Source organism: Callorhinchus milii, unplaced genomic scaffold (genome assembly GCF_018977255.1).
Source record: "Callorhinchus milii isolate IMCB2004 unplaced genomic scaffold, IMCB_Cmil_1.0 Scaffold5, whole genome shotgun sequence".
Taxonomy (NCBI): domain Eukaryota; kingdom Metazoa; phylum Chordata; class Chondrichthyes; order Chimaeriformes; family Callorhinchidae; genus Callorhinchus; species Callorhinchus milii.
The window spans coordinates 55,125,538-55,141,245 of record NW_024704746.1 but is presented as its reverse complement, the minus strand read 5'-3'; the positions used below and the strand labels follow the sequence as shown (position 1 = coordinate 55,141,245).

The 15,708-nt window shown below is 46.8% G+C and overlaps 1 protein-coding gene across 1 annotated transcript in view; it reads left to right on the top strand.

Moving 5' to 3' along the window:
- The window catches only part of LOC103190727 (laminin subunit beta-1), an 80,686-nt gene that overhangs the window by 43,987 nt on the left and 20,991 nt on the right, over nucleotides 1–15,708 (top strand).

Sequence of the window (15,708 nt, the reverse complement as noted above, 5' to 3'; positions counted from 1 at the left end):
GGTGGGAGAGGTACGACCTAAACCACTCAAGGACAGGGCCTTGAAGGTTTAGGTGGGAGGACAAGCGGTGGAGGAGGATAGCATGGTCGACCGTATCGAATGCTGCCGATAGGTCGAGGAGGACGAGGAGGCAGAGGGAGCCCTGGTCACAGATGGTCAGGATGTCATTGGTGACCTTGACCAGGGCAGTTTCTGTGCTATGGGCAGCACGGAAACCCGACTGAAGGGGTTCGAATAGTGAATGGTTGGAGAGGAAAGAGCGCAGCTGGGAGGCGACAACTCGTTCCAGGACCTTGGATAGGAAGGGGAGGTTGGAGATGGGCCGGTAGCTTGATAGCTGCGACGCATCAAGGGAGGGTTTTTTTAAGGTGGGAGTGATGGTGGCAGTTTTTAAGGGAATGGGAACAGAGCCAGAGGAGAGGGACAGGTTGACAATGTCTGTGATATGTGGGGCAAGGAGGTGGAGCTGAGAGATAAGGAGTGGAGTGGGGATGGGGTCAAGGGAGCAGGTGGTGGGTTTCAGGGATAGGATGAGTTTGGTGACAGAGGATGGGGAAACGGGTACGAAGGTGTGTAGGGGAGGATGGGTAGGAGTCGGAGTGTGGGAGGGAAGGGGTGGGGGTGGGTGGAAGTTGGAGGGGAAGTGACCGCGGAGCGGATTCCCTTGATCTTGGATTCAAGGAAATCCAGCATCTCCTCGCAGTGAAGGTTGGAGGAGATGACCTGCGCGGGGGGGACGGAGGAGTTGGGATGTGGTAGAGAACAGTAGCCTGGGGTTGTCCTTCGCCTCCAGGATTATCCTGGAGTAGAAGGACGATTTGGCCGAGGCTAGAGTGGAGCGGTAGATTTTGAGGAGGTCCAGCCAGATTTGTCGGTGGACCGTTAGGCCAGATTTGACCCAGGTGCGTTCAGCGGCCCGCACCTGGCTCTTCAGTGAGCGGAGGTGGGTGGTGAACCAGGGGGAGGAGCGGGAGTAGGAGACAGTACGGGAGGTGATAGGGGCAAGAGTGTCAAGTGTGGAGGAGAGGGTGTTGTGGAGGAGGGTGAGAGCAGAAGAGGGGTCAGTGAGGGTTGAAGGCCAGAGGGAGAGGAGTTCAGAGGACTCCAAGGCAGCGGTTAGGGATTGAGGGGGTAACTTCTTCCAGGGGTGGTAGAAGATGGTGGTGGGTCTGGTGGAGGTGGGGAGGGGGTGGAGGTGGTGAAGGAGATGAAGTGGTGGTCGGAGATGGCCTTGTCGGTGATGGTGACACCCGAGACACTGAGGCCCCGGGTGATCACCAAGTTGAGTGGGTGACTGTGAGTGGGGGAGTTGATGTGGAGGGAGAGGTTGAGTGAGGAGAGCAGGGAAGAGAAATCTGAGGAGATTGAGCAGGAGGGGGTGAAGTGCAGGTTAAAGTCGCCCAGGATGATGAGGCGATCAGAGCAGAGGCAGAGAGATGTGAGAAGTGTTGAGATATCAGAGATAAAGGTGGGAGAGGTTTTAGGGGGCCGGTAGAGGAGGAGGATTTTAAGAGAGAGGAAGGAGGGGTGGGAGAGGGTGAGGTGCTCAAAAGAGGGGAAAGAGCCAGAGAAGTAGGGGGATAGGGCAAGTGGTGTCCTTGAGAGAGGTTGGCTGCCCGGGTCTGTGTCCGGGGTGGGTGGCGAGAGTGGTGAGGAATGGGGCAGTCGGTGTGGCTGCTGCTGGACAGCCAACGCTGAGTGCCACGGTGAACCTGGCGGAGGATTCCCAGGCTGGAACAGAGGGAGGTTGTGGGAGGGTCAAGTGGGGAAAGACGGAGAGAGAGGAGGAGAGAGCGGGAGAGATGCAGAGGGGGGAGGGTTTGCGGGTAGAGAGGAAGGAGGGAGGGAGGGGGTGAGGGTCATAGCGCAGCCATATTGCACACGCGGGGACCGGGAGCAAGCGGTCTGGTGGATGGACACATTATCCCATGGGCTGGGGCTGGGGCAGCCAACCTAACAGGACCATGGTGGGCTCTGAGCCCTGGGGGTGGGGGGGCGCAGAGGATTTTTTTTTTGAAGGACCCAATTGCTCATTATCTCAGAGGAGTGAACATCTTCCCATGAAAATATGAAATTAGAAGCTAACCTCAACCTGTCCAGCAAGGCTACTTTTAACCATTTAAGTATCAAACTTTCTGGAACATTTGGTTGCTGTTTGAAATATACCAATGTATCCCGAGTCAGTATATTTCAACATACATCAAATCACAAGTACAGTGGAAGTCATTTAATCTGGACACATTACCTCTCCCTCCACATCAACTCCCCCACTCACAGTCACCCACTCAACTTGGTGATCACCCGGGGTCAGTTGTTTTAAACGGCGTCCCGACGCTAACCCAAATTCCATTACCCCTCCCCCCCTCCCCCCCCCAGCAGAGGAGCAGAGGCAGTGCCTCCTCCCTCCCATTGACTTTCCCATTGGACGGGAAGGAGACCATTTAGCAGCATCTCCAAGGTGATTGACAGCCTGAAGCTGCTTGTGAATAATAATAATAATAATAATCCTTGCATTTGATATAGCTTTTCACATTGGGAGGACGTCCCAAAGCGCTTCACAGAACACACTGTAAAGTGAATTGACTGTATATTTGTGGGCGAACGCAGCAGCCAATTGCGCACAGCAATGTCCCACAAACAGTCATAGATTGAAAATGACCAATTTATTATAGTTTTTGGTTTTGGAGGGATTATTATTAGACGTGTGGAGTAAGGAAACTTGCCCAAGGTTTCGTCCTGCCTGGAATTGAACTCAGGTCGCTCGCTCGCAAAGCGAATGCTCTAACCACTGAGCTACAGGACTCCACAAATGTTTGGAGTCCTCCTGTACACAAGTAGCTTCAGCTGTCGATCAATCATGATATCTCCCATTGCCTCCCTTATTTCTTCCCCTTTCCTCCTCCCCATCACTGCTTGACAGCCCCAAAACACTTGTGAATGGCTGGTGTCTTTGGTCAATCAATTACAATTTGACCCCTCCCATCTCCATTCTGGAGCTGTTTGAGGCACAGAGGGAGTAGACCCAGTGGTTACTCGTGAGGCATTTTGTCCGGATTAACCAAATTTTTGCCCAATTATCTGTCCTATTTAATACAACAACAAAATTGTATAGCGCCTTTCACATCAGGAGGACATCCCAAGGCGCTGGACAGTCAGTGTTTCGGACCCAAGCTGGGGATCGGGGAGGTATGGAGGGCAGGGAGAAGCAGGGTGATTGAAAGCACGGTCGAAGAGGAGGGTCTTGAGATAGGTCTTGAAGGAGGCAAGGGAGGGGGTGAGGTGGAGGGATTGCAGGATGGCGTTCCAGAGGATGGGGCAGAGTGGCTGAAGGGCCGCCCGCCAATGGTGGGGTGGACGAGGAGGGGAAGTGAAGCAGGCGGGAGCCCGCTGAGCAGAGGGAGCGGGCAGGTTGGTAGAGGTTAGGAGGTTGCAGAGGTAGCGGGGAGCTAGACCATGGAGGGCTTTGAAGATGAGGACCAGGATCTTGAACTGTATCCTCTGTGTGATGGGAAGGAAGCCATTTGAGTCAGGTGAGGGTGGGGATGATAGGGTCAAGGTGTGGGAGAGGACATGAGCTGTAGAGTTCTAGATGATCTGCAATCTATGAAGGAAGGAGTTGGGGAGGCCGACAAGCAAGGAGTTTGCATAGTCAAGCCTGGCTGATATGAAAGCATGTATGAGGGCTTTGGCAGCCTGCGGTTTGAGACAGTGGTGGAGCCAGGTGATGTTGCAGAGGTGGGGGAAGGCAGAGCGGGTCATGGCACGAATGTGGGGTAGAAGGATAGTTGAGGGTCAAACAAGACCCAAAGTTCAAAACTGGCTCAGTGAGATGGAGTGTGCATCTTTGGAAGGTGATGCTGTCAGTGCCTGAGGTATGGAGCCGCTGACAGGAGCCAATCAGGAGAGGACCTTGGTCTTGTTGACATTCAGCTGAAGAAAGTTAGCTGTCATCCAGTGCTTGATATCTGACAGAAATTCTGTCCGGACAGTAGTTGATCGGTTTCATGCGGGTTATACTGCAGGAAAACAGATAGGAATAGAAATAAATCGGGGCCGGGTATTTTGTCTGATTTACCCCGGTGTCCAGGGTTAACTGTCGTCCAGCTAAAGAGGCTTTCATTGTATTTAGATTTACTTGATATTTGAAATAATTTTTGGTGTGCCTTGTGGTTTAGAAAAATTATATAAAATTATGACTGCTCACATCAGTTCTTAAAAAAAAGACTGCATTTTTTTCATAATAGAAATTTAAAGAAGTTGAATTTAAGTTTTAGACAAGCATTTCCTAACATTCCCCTGACGGTAGACAGATGTTCTTGGGGAGAGCTTCCCTCTGTACTATTCAGTCTGGCACTTTATGGTCATTTGCAATGTGCCTTTTCAACTGAGGAATTCTTCCCTAATGACCTTTCGCAAGGCCTTACCTAGCTCAACTGGCTTTTCTCACAGACTTTTTAGGGGTAGGAATGTTGAGATTAGTAGTTAGATTACTGCACAGATTCAAAAAAGTTTGCTCTTGTTTACACATGCTTAAATTATCACTTATATCAGCAAACACTTTTTGGGGGCCAAGGGACTGAATTTGTGTGTTCCCTTTAACTTTGATTTTATTCACATAACTTTTGCAGTTTCTTTAGGAAGAGACTGATGTTATCTGTTATGGGGGGGGGGGGGTTGCTGCTAAAACCACAATGCATTGAATAAGACCACTTCCTTTCCTAAGTGGTTATGAGGGGATGTTTCTCTGCCTCTTTTGAAGGGGTTAGACAAATAACTAGTATGAAATCTTTAGAAATAGAAAACTAACTCCAGCAGAAGAATTCCCAATTATTTTGATTGTACGGTACATTCTGAGACCAGATTGCGTCCTTTTAAGGGCTTACAACCCTTGGAAAGAGTGCAAACCGTTTTAAATAGAAGTGAGGAATTAAAGATAGTAAAATTGCTTTGAGAAATTTAATAACTTTCCAAACTACCTCAACCACCCACTGATGCGTACAATGTCACTGAAGTCATCCTTTACAGATGGTGGAGATTATGTGGTAAAACAGAAAACATCTGTTGCTCAACCCATCCTGAGAAATGCTGTTTAAAAACATTTCCACAGAGGCTGGGTGTTCTACAGTCTGTGACTCTTTTTGTGGACTACATTTTACATTTGTAGACCTCACTTCTTCTGAAGCTGGTGCTGTCACACTTGCAGCATTTTAGATAATTGTTGCTGCTGACCTGACTGCCACATGTCTTTGCTGGCAAGTTAACATTTGTCTGTCCGCTCAACTCATCTCGACATACACCTGGACAAAAGGTTGCCCTTGGTTCACATTGTGATTAGAAGCTCTATTTGCAAAAATGAATCTACAAAAAATGTCACTTGACAATTAGAGCCTCCACTTTGGCATCATAGGCTGTCTCACAGAATCAGTTGTACAACAGTAATGGACAGTTAATATTGCTAAGCATCCTTATGAATTTTTGTGCTATATGACGAGCTGAACTGGCTCCAAGATAATATGCTTGACAATGGAATTTGAAATCAAGTTGTTCGTCTGTGGTGATCTCAGTAGTCTGGTCTTGAGTCAGGATCCGCAGTATTCCAGGGCACTGCTTACAGACCAACCAGTCTGACTCATTGGCAGAATCTGGAGGAGCAGATTGTCATGAGGTGCAAGGTATCTTCCCACTCAGTTCCTGTTAACCCTTCAAGCCAAAGCCGATAACAGGCGCTCTATAAATGGAATCTTGTTGTTGTTGTAACAGTCCCAGCTGGAAAATACGGGGAAGCATGCCAGACAATGCTGTCAATGGCAAGCTATGGCGTTCTAGCAGGTTACACTCCCAACTGAATCCCAGTGCACAAAAGAACACTCCATGGTCACAAAACTCTTCCCAACCTATGCCTAATACTCCAGAAATCAGAAAACAGGCTGTGTCCCTCTGGGAAGAGAATGCATATTCCATTCCAGACAAGTAAAGTTCCACTTGTTGGTAGCATACATAGAACGGACACGGTTTAGATATTCTTAAGTATGTTGCTGGGTATCCACATGTCAAGACACCCAGCTGACCAAAAAGAAATCCTGTGTCTCCTATTACAATCTAATGCATTGGCGCACTAATTAGTGCCGCCAGCTGCATTTGTACCACAAAAAAAAATCTGATATCCATTCCCATACCTAGATTGTAATCTTCAGAAGACATCAAACATTGCTGTCTTCAAAGAGTTAATATTTTGGGAACCCAACTTGGGGGTCTAATTTCACCACTTCATAACTACCTCTGATTCAGATAATCAACAGTAATTTTTGTTGTTAATGACTAGTTCAGAAGAAAGTTGAATGAACTTCATTCTTCAAAGAACAGCTGGTATCTCCTGGGGCAGTATCTCTGGAATACTATCCCAGTGGAGATGGAGTTGCTTTGATGTATAATGAAACAAACTGAAATACTTTGTTGTGGCTAACAATTTAAAAAAACACTGCTGACAAAAAGCAAGTTAGAAACTGTTTAAACTTTCTGTGTCGCTTTAGATTTTAATTGGAAGTCTAGAGCTGGATCATGATTGTATCTTTGTGGGGAAGTGAAGGAAAGAAGTTTGGTAAGGTTATTTTCAATAACAGAGGATGTATTGGTACATTGTACTCTTAGTGGATTAAGCTACTTTAGGAACATAGGAACAGGAGTAGGCCTTTCAGTCCCTCAAGCCTGTTACGCCATTCTATTATATTGTGTCTGATCTGTACCTCAACTCTATTTATCTGCTTTTGCTTCAAATTTCTTGATACCTTGACCTAACAAAAATCTATCAACCTCAGTCTTGAAAATTTCAATTGATCCACAGCCCTTTGGGAGAGAGAGTTCCAGATTTCCTTTGTGTGAAAAAGTGCTTCCTGATTTTCCCTAAGTTTAAATATTTTTAATTTTAAACACCTGGTCAGTTTGTATTCCGTGTTCAACACTACACATTTGGCCAAAAATGGCCACAATGTAAGCAGCAATTTGTCTTTCCTGTTCATAGAGGCAGTCACAAACATACATTTCTAAGTTTGCAGGCATGCAAAGGAAATAGTGATAATACCTGTTAGGGGTAATAATCCTTCCACAACAATAATAATAAATAGTCACTCAATCCACGACTGTTTGTGGGACACCGTTGTGCGCAATTGGTTGCCATGTTTCACCCACAAAATATACAGTCAATTCAGTTTTGTGAAGCGCTTTGAGACATCCCGAAGACCTGATGAGCTGCTATATCAAATGCAAGGATTATTATTAGACGTTGTGAGGGAATCATGGCACCACCTCCTGTCTCGCTGTTGAAGGAACTTCAGGTGAAAGGAATTTCAGAATCCTGGATAGCAGCTTTGTTTTACATAAAAATAAAAATAAATTTTAGTCGTACAATCCTTACATCTTCTTACTCTTGCATAAAAATTCAGTTCAAAAGAGTCGGAGCCAAAGCATTTGACAGTGGTACGGTATTAATGTTGACATATCATTAAACAAAAGGAAATAGACAGGCTAGGTGAATGGGCAAGAAGGTGGCAGATGGAGTATAACGTGGGGAAGTGTGAAGTTATTCACATACGTATTAAAAATAGAAAAGCAGATTATTTTCTAGAGGGGGAGAGACTAGGTAGTGTTAGTGTTCAGAGGGATTTAGGTGTCCTTGTACACCAGTCACAAAAAGTTAGTATGCAGGTACAGCAAGCAACTCGATTGGCTCTATGTTGGTGTTCGTTGCAAAAGGGTTAGAGTACAAGAGTAGGGAAGTCTTGCTGCAGTTGTATAAGGCCTTGGTGAGACCGCACCTAGAATATTGTGTACAGTTTTGATCTTATTTAAGAAAGGTCATACTCGCCTTAGAGGGGGTGCAGTGTAGATTCACTAGCTGGGTTCCTGGGATAAGGAGGTTGACCTATGAGGAAAAGTTGAGTAAACTAGGACTATATTCTCTAGAATATAGAAGAATTAGAGGTAATCTTATAGAAACCTATAAGATTCTTAAGGGTCTTGACGGTAAATGCCGTGAGACTGTTTCCCCTGGTTGGAGAATCTAAACCTAGGGGTCATAGTCTCAGGATTAAAGGTCAGCCTTTTCGAACTGAGTTGAGGAAACATTTCTTCACTCAGAGGGTAATGAATTTGTGGAATTCTATTCCCCGGAAAGCTGTGGATGCTCAGTCCTTGAACATATTCGAGACTGAGGTTGATAGATTTCTAAAGGATAGAGGGATTAAGGGATATGGGGATAGGGCGGGTAAATGGAATTAGGTTAGAAGATCAGCCATGATCTTATTAAATGGCGGGGCAGGCTCGAGGGGCCGAATGGCCTATTCCTGCTCCTACGTCTTATGGTCTTAAATATTTTATCCTGCTCTCTCGTCTGTTTTTCAGGTGCCTTATAAACCCGTATTGTTTGTTTTTGTTTTGTGTAGTGGCCAGTCCAAGGTTAGAGATGCACTAAGTAAGAAGCAATGGTATGTGTGGATTGCAGTGTGCAGAGAAGGGGAGAAAGGAACATAATATGGACAACTCAAATGTTTTTGCTTTGATAGTAGCTTCACACAGTTTTGATTATGAAGATTTTTGGGGCTTGAATGTTTTATTTCTTTTGGGGAGAGAGCAGATTCTTATTCTTTCAGGTAACTTAACATTGATGATTAGAGTCAAGTATTTGTGGATTTCCAGGATTGGTGTTTGCTAACTCCAGGCTATGTTTGTACAGGTAAAGTAGAATAGATGCATTAACTCAAGCTCAAAGATGAAGGTGACATTGGACATCTGTTATATGCAACGTTTGATAAACCCAATTGTGTGTTGTCGTAACAAGATAAGATTAAACGGGTTCAGGGTGCTTCTCAAGAATGTTAGCCTTGAAACCTAATGTCTGATTTTCATTTGTGCCTTTAAACAGTTGAAAAAGGAAAATATAATTTAGTAGTACATGTGCACTGTGAATTAGTATATTTCAATGGGCTGTAATGTTAATCTGATGCTGTTAATTTTAAAAAAAGTCCAGTTCCTGAGCCAGGTGGGTCCGCAGTATTCCAGGGCACTGCTGATGATAGCCTACCTCATCAGCAGGACCTGGAAGGGCAGGCCAGTCACTGGGGACAGGGAGTCATCCCACTCAGCTCCTGTTAACCCTGTAAGCCAAAGCCCTAAAGGTAGGGGGTTGGGGGAAGTAGTCCTAGCTGGACAAGCAGCGGGAAAGCTTGCCGGACAGCAATAGCAATGGCAAGCTTTGTGGTTTTAGCTGGTTAGACTCCAGCAGTTCCCCAACACACACTCTAGGGTTCCAAGCCTTGGCTCTTGCTAACCTGCGCCTAATACGTTCCGGATTTAGGTAAGCAGGATGTGTCCCTCCAGGGAGAGAGTGCACATTCTATTCCAACAATCTATCTCTGGGATTTTAATGTGTAGCTGGGATGGCTGGAATTCTCAGCTTGGTATGGATACTTTTAAGCATAGTGATGGGTTTCCACATGTGTCAGACTCCCGGCTGACTAAAACAAATTGCACTCTGATGTGATATCCGCAGGGAACTTTGATCTGGTATCCCTTGTAGGTTTGTTCTGTGAGATTGAATGGCCCAACATAATCAGGGTGTTCTTTGTAATCCTGGTACCATTGTCTGAGACTCCTTCCTCTCCAACTAACTTTATTCCTTTATTCACTTGTCTGATTTCCATCATTAAACAATCCTGAGGTCAGTCATTTCCTGTTGAGTAACACCCCTCCCACTAATTGCAGTGGGGGTCAAAGAGGAGTAGATGTCGTTTGTTAAATTGCTACTTTTTATTTTCCCCCTTCCCCCACTTCTTTAAAGTGATCAAGTTACAGACGTGGTCAAAAAGGCTATTCAGAAGGAACAAAGTAACAGTGTGAAATTTGTAGAGGTTTCCATTGGACAATGATAAACAGCTTTGTAAATGTATGTAACATGAACTACTGTTAGTAAGGACGTTATCATTTCAATCTGATCAAGTAGTTGTCTTGGATAAAACTGAACTCTTTTCGTTCAGGGTGGCTCTCCTATTGCAAGGTTTAGGCTACCCCTATTACTGCTCCACAAAGAGCAGAGATAAGTTTAGGCAATGACACAAACATTATTGTTTGTGCTGTTCTGCTTTTCTTTTAATTGGCAAGAATATTTGGTTTCTCATTGCACAGAAAGTTTACCTCTATGAAAGCAGTACTTCTGGATATTAATTAGATCGATTTGCACCAATTGTGTTGCTATGCTTAACAATGATTTCATTCTATGCCTTATAGACAGGCATCATTAGTTCCGGCTGTGTTTTCTCCTTATCCTCAGCTCACCTATTTAGTTTGAAATCTCTCTGCAAATATAGAATTTTTTTAAAACTTTGAAATCAGACCACAATGCTCCTGAGCCTTTAATGTGGTTTCTCAAATGGGATGATAGTTCTACTTTAAAATGCAAATTACTAAAGTGCTAGGCATATTTTAGCTTACTGTTGAGAGATGTTAAGGCTGCTTGTGATTGGGTTTGACTGCAAACTGGTAAATGATACTTGGCTACTGGGCAGGATACGACAACCATTCCAGTTTGTCTGCAAGAGAGGCTATCAAACCTGACTTTTTGTTATGTTGGAGAGAGTCTATTCGTTTCAATAGTTTAAAAAGGTCAGTGTAATGCAATATTAACATTGCTGAATTCAAAGGTGGAAAAATCTATAATCTTAACTCTTCTCCAATATGTTTGGTGGCAATGTCATTCAGTGAAAAATGCAGTCTACCGCAAATTAGTTTGGAGTTTGCAGCGAAATAATAATAATCATCATAATAATCCTTGTATTTGATATAGCGTCTTATCACAACTTTGAGATGTCTCAAGGAATATACCTTAAAGAGAATTGACTATATTTTGTGCGTGAAACTCGGCAGCCAATTGTGCACAGCACTGCCTCACAAACAGTTGTGGATTGAGTGACCAAATTGAGTGACCAAACCTCGCAGGGCGAGGTTTGAGGTAAGAGAGTGGAGGGCAAGAGGGTGGGTGAAGGCATGGTCTAAGATTCCTCGCAGTTGGAGGAGAGGGTGGGCCGAGGATCTGGATGGGAGCAGAGCGGCCTAGGGTTGTCCTTGGCCTCCAAGATAATCTAGCACAGGTGAGGGCGGAGTGGTAAGTTTTGATGTGGTCCAGGCAGACCTGCCGATGGACCGTTAAATTAGGTTTGAGCCAGGAAGCACACACCTGTGCCTTGAGGGAGTGGAGGTGGCTGGTCTATCAGGGTGAATTGCGTCAGTAGGAGGAGGTTCAGGAGGTGAGGAGGGGAAGGGCATCAAGAGTGATGGAAAGAAAGTTGTGGAGGAGAGTGACCGAAGAGGATAAGTTGGTGCGGGAGGAAGCCCAGAGGGGGAGGAGTTCAGATGACTCCAGGGCAGTGGAGAGGGAGTGCAGGGAGATTTTTTTTCCATGGGCGGTAGGAGATGGAGGTGGGGTGGGTTGTTTGAGGATGGGGAGTGGGATTGAGGAGTTAAGGGAGATGAAGTAATGGTCCGAGCTGGCTTTGTCAGTGATGGTGAGGTCCGAGACGCTGGGGCCCGGGGTGATCACCTGGTCAAGCAGGTGGCCATGGACATGGGTGGCAGAGTGGATGTGAAGGGAGAGGTTGGAAGAAGAGAGGGGAGAAGTCAGCAGAGATAGAGCAAGAGGGGATGAAGTCCAAATTGATTTGCCTATGACGAGGAGGCATTCACAACTGAGTCAGAGGGAAGCTAGAAGGGTGGAGCTGTCAGATGATGGGAAGATGGGGTAGAGTTCAGGGGATGATAAACAAAGAGAATTTTGAGGGAAAGATTGGAGGGATGGTAGAGGGTATGGTGCTTGAAGGAGGGAAAGGAACCAGAAGAGTAAGGGGATAGGTCAAGTGAGGACCTGGAGATGAGCCACACCACCACCAAGGCGGTTAGGTCATGGTGTATGGTGGAAGGTATAGCCGGGTGGTGTGGCCTCAGTTAGGGGGAAGGTGTTCCAGTTTTCTGAGGTAGTTGATGGCGAGGGCTTTGTTGGAAAGGGAGCGGGCACTTTGTAGGTCAATGCGGAGGCGACAGGTGGAAGAGAAATGTGTGAGCTGGGAGAGGGAGTGGGAGGATTGGTGGGGGCGTGGGAATGTGGATGGGGGAGGAGTGTTTACCTGTGGGCCTGGTGGGCTTTGCAGCAATAGTGGGGGGTGGGGCAATTAGCGAGGCTGCTCCTGGACAGCCAACGGCGAGTGCCATGATGGGCCCGATGGAGGATTCCCAGTCTGGAGCAGAGGGAGGCTGTGAGATGGTCAAATGGGAATAGGAGGCAAGGAGAACAGAGCGAGAGGAGGACAGAATGGGCGTGATGTGGGATAGAGGACAAGGAGATTTTTTTCCAGGGGCAGTAGGAGATGGAGGTGGGTTGGGTGGGGAGAAAGCGAGAAAGAGAAATTCCTTTTGGGGAACGCGGGTCGGGGGCTGTATCCAAAATGCGCACGCCGAGACTGAAGGCAAAGGAATTAGAGGGGCATAGTCGGCCCACGGCGCGTGGAGACAGCACAGAGGGGGGGGAGGGGACAGAGGACTCATTGTGAAGTTTATAGGGAAAAGAGAGAGGAAGGGAAGGAGGTAATAATAAACACTAAACTAGATCAGATTCCAGTCATTCAAAACTGGTGACTTCACACAGGGATATCTCGGCCTTTGGTTCAGGTTGGAGATTTTGAAATGGTGTCTCCGCGCCTGAACCCACTGATGGCCGCAACTCCCGCCAATCTCCACTCACCCACCGGAGCCCACAACTAGCCCCGATCCCTGAGATCTCGGCCCTACCTGCCCCTCCCGTTGCCGCACTCACCTGTTCTTGTACACCCTATCAAGAAAAACTAAAATCATTTTGAAAAACAGTGTGATTTTCTTCTCCTCTCCTGAATGTTTATTTACTAAATGATGCTAAAATTCAGATCCATGGGCATCGTCAGACTTCCAGTGTCTTGTCCACGAGTCTGTTTTTATGAGCCAGTGTCACCAGTATGCATCTATTAAATCATGGAGGGCCTGATTTGTGTTCTCAAAATGTCAACATGCACACATTCCACCCAGAGTATTAGGTACTGATCAGTATCTAGAACTCTTTTATTTCCGTTGCTTAACTCCAAGGACAAGTGGGAGCAAGTTGCAGGTCCTTGGGGAGCACGCGGGGGAGTGGGATTGAAATTGATGGCTATTTTCAAAGAGCTGGCACAGATACGATGGGCCGAATGGTCTCCTTCTGTGCTTTATGATTCTACAATACTAGGGCAATTCCAGCAGCCCAATTGCTGCCCTGAGGTAAAAACAACAACAAAATTACATTTATAGAGCACCTTTCACGTCAGGAGGACGTCCCAAAGCACTGAACAGTCAGGTGTCGGGGTCCCAAGCGTGGGGGAGGGGTGGTGTAGGAGTGAGGGAAGGCAGAGAGGTGGGTGGGTGACCAAAGGCACGATCGAAGAGAAGGGTCTTGAGACCGGCCTTGAAGGATGCAAGGGAGGAAGCGAGGCGAAGGGACCGTGGGATGGAGTTCCAGAGTGTGGGGGCAGAGAGGCTGAAAGCCCGGCCACCAATGGTAAGGCGGGTCGGGCAGGAGACATGGAGCAGACCAAAGCCTGATTAACGGAGAGAGTGGGCAGGTTGGTAGGGAGTCAGCAGGTAAGAGAGGTCGGAGGGGCAAGGCCATGGATGGCCTTAAAAGTGAGGACGTGGATCTTGAACTTGATCCTCTGGGGGATGGGGAGCCAGTGGAGTCAGGCGAGGGTGGGAGTGATGGGGTCACGGAGCCTGGTGTGCGAGAGCACATGAGCTGCAGAGTTTTGGATGATCTGCAGCTTGTGAAAGGAAGAGTTGGGAAGGCCGATGAGGAGGGAGTTTCTGTAATCAAGCCTTGAGGTGACGAATGTGTGGGTGAGGCAGTGGCGGAGTCTGGCAATATTAATAATAATAATAATAATAATAATAATCCTTGCATTTGGTATAGCGCTTTTCACGTCGGGAGGACGTCCCAAAGCGCTTCACAGAACACACTGTAAAGTGAATTGACTGTATATTTGTGGGCGAACGCGGCAGCCAATTGCGCACAGCAATGTCCCACAAACAGTCGTAGATTGAAAATGACCAATTTAATTATTGTTTTTTTTTTTTTTTGGAGGGATTATTATTAGGCGTGTGGAGTAAGGAAACTTGCCCAAGGTTTCGCCCTGCCTGGAATTGAACTCAGGTCTCTCACTTGCAAAGCGAGTGCTCTAACCACTGAGCTACAGGACTCCTATTACAGAGGTGGTGGTAGGCAGTGCCGGTCATGGCGTGGATGTGGGGGAGAAAGGACGGTTCACGGTCAAACAAGACACCCAGGTTCCTGACTGGCTTAGTGAGGTTGAGTGTGCAGCCGTGGATGCTGATGCTGCCAGCATCCGAGGTGCAGAGGCGCTGGCGTGAGCCAAGCAGGAAGGCCTCGGTCTTGCTGACGTTAAGTTGGAGAAAGTTGTCCCTCGTCCAGGACTTGATGTTGGACAGGATGTTGGATGTCGGTCAGGACGCCTGTAGTCCTGGAGTTCAGAGTGGAGGCAGAGAGATAGAGTTGGGTGTTTTCCGCATATATGTGGAAATTTACCCCATGTCTGTGGATGATGTCACCAAGGGGGAGCATGTAGAGGGTGAAGAGGAGGGGACCGAGGACAGAGCCCTGAGGAACACCACACGAGACAGTGCAGGGGCTGGAGGAGAAGCCGTTTGCTGCGACGAAGTGGAGGCGGTGTGAGAGGTAGGACCTAAACCAGTCAAGGACAGAACTTTGAAGATTGGGAGGAGAGATGGTGGAGGAGGATTGAATGGTCCACGGTGTCAAAGGCAGCAGAGAGGATGAGGAAGCAGAGGGAGCCCTTGACCAGAGCAGTTTCCGTGCTGTGGGCAGCACAGAAACACGATTGGAGAGTTTCATGGAGGGAGTGGTAGGAGAGGAAAGTGCGAAGCTGGGACCCAACAGCTCTCTCAAGAACCTTGGATAGGAAAGGGAGGTTTGAGATGAGCCGGTAGCTGGATAGCTGTGTTGGGTCAAGGGAAGGTTTCTTCAAGGTGGAGGTGATAGTGGCTGTTTTGAGCCATTAATAATAATAATAATAACAATCCTTGCATTTGATATAGCGCTTTTCGCATCGGGAGGACGTCCCAAAGCGCTTCACAAAACACACTGTAAAGTGAATTGACTATATCTGTGGGCAAACGCGGCAGCCAATTGCCCACAGCAATGTCCCACAAACAGTCGTAGATGGAAAATGATCAATTTATTATTGTTTTCGGTTTTGGAGGGATTATTATTAGGCGTGTGGAGTAAGGAAACTTGCCCAAGGTTTCGCCCTGACCTGCCTGGAATTAAACTCAGGTCTCTCACTTGCAAAGTGAGTGCTTTAACCGCTGAGCTATAGGGCTCTTCCCCCCCCCCCCCCCCCCCGCTTGAAGAAACCAAAATTGAGCAAAAAAGAGAATTTGAACCTGTGACTTCTACTGATGTTGTTTTCATACTTCACTGAACTGTGGGCCATCAGGGAGCTAATGCCTTTCCTACAAAACACAAATGCTGTATTACGTGTAAATACTTTTCTGAACAAAGTGTTGATTAATTACATGAGTACCGTTTCCGAATCTATAAATTAATTTAATTGTTTAGGATAACAACTT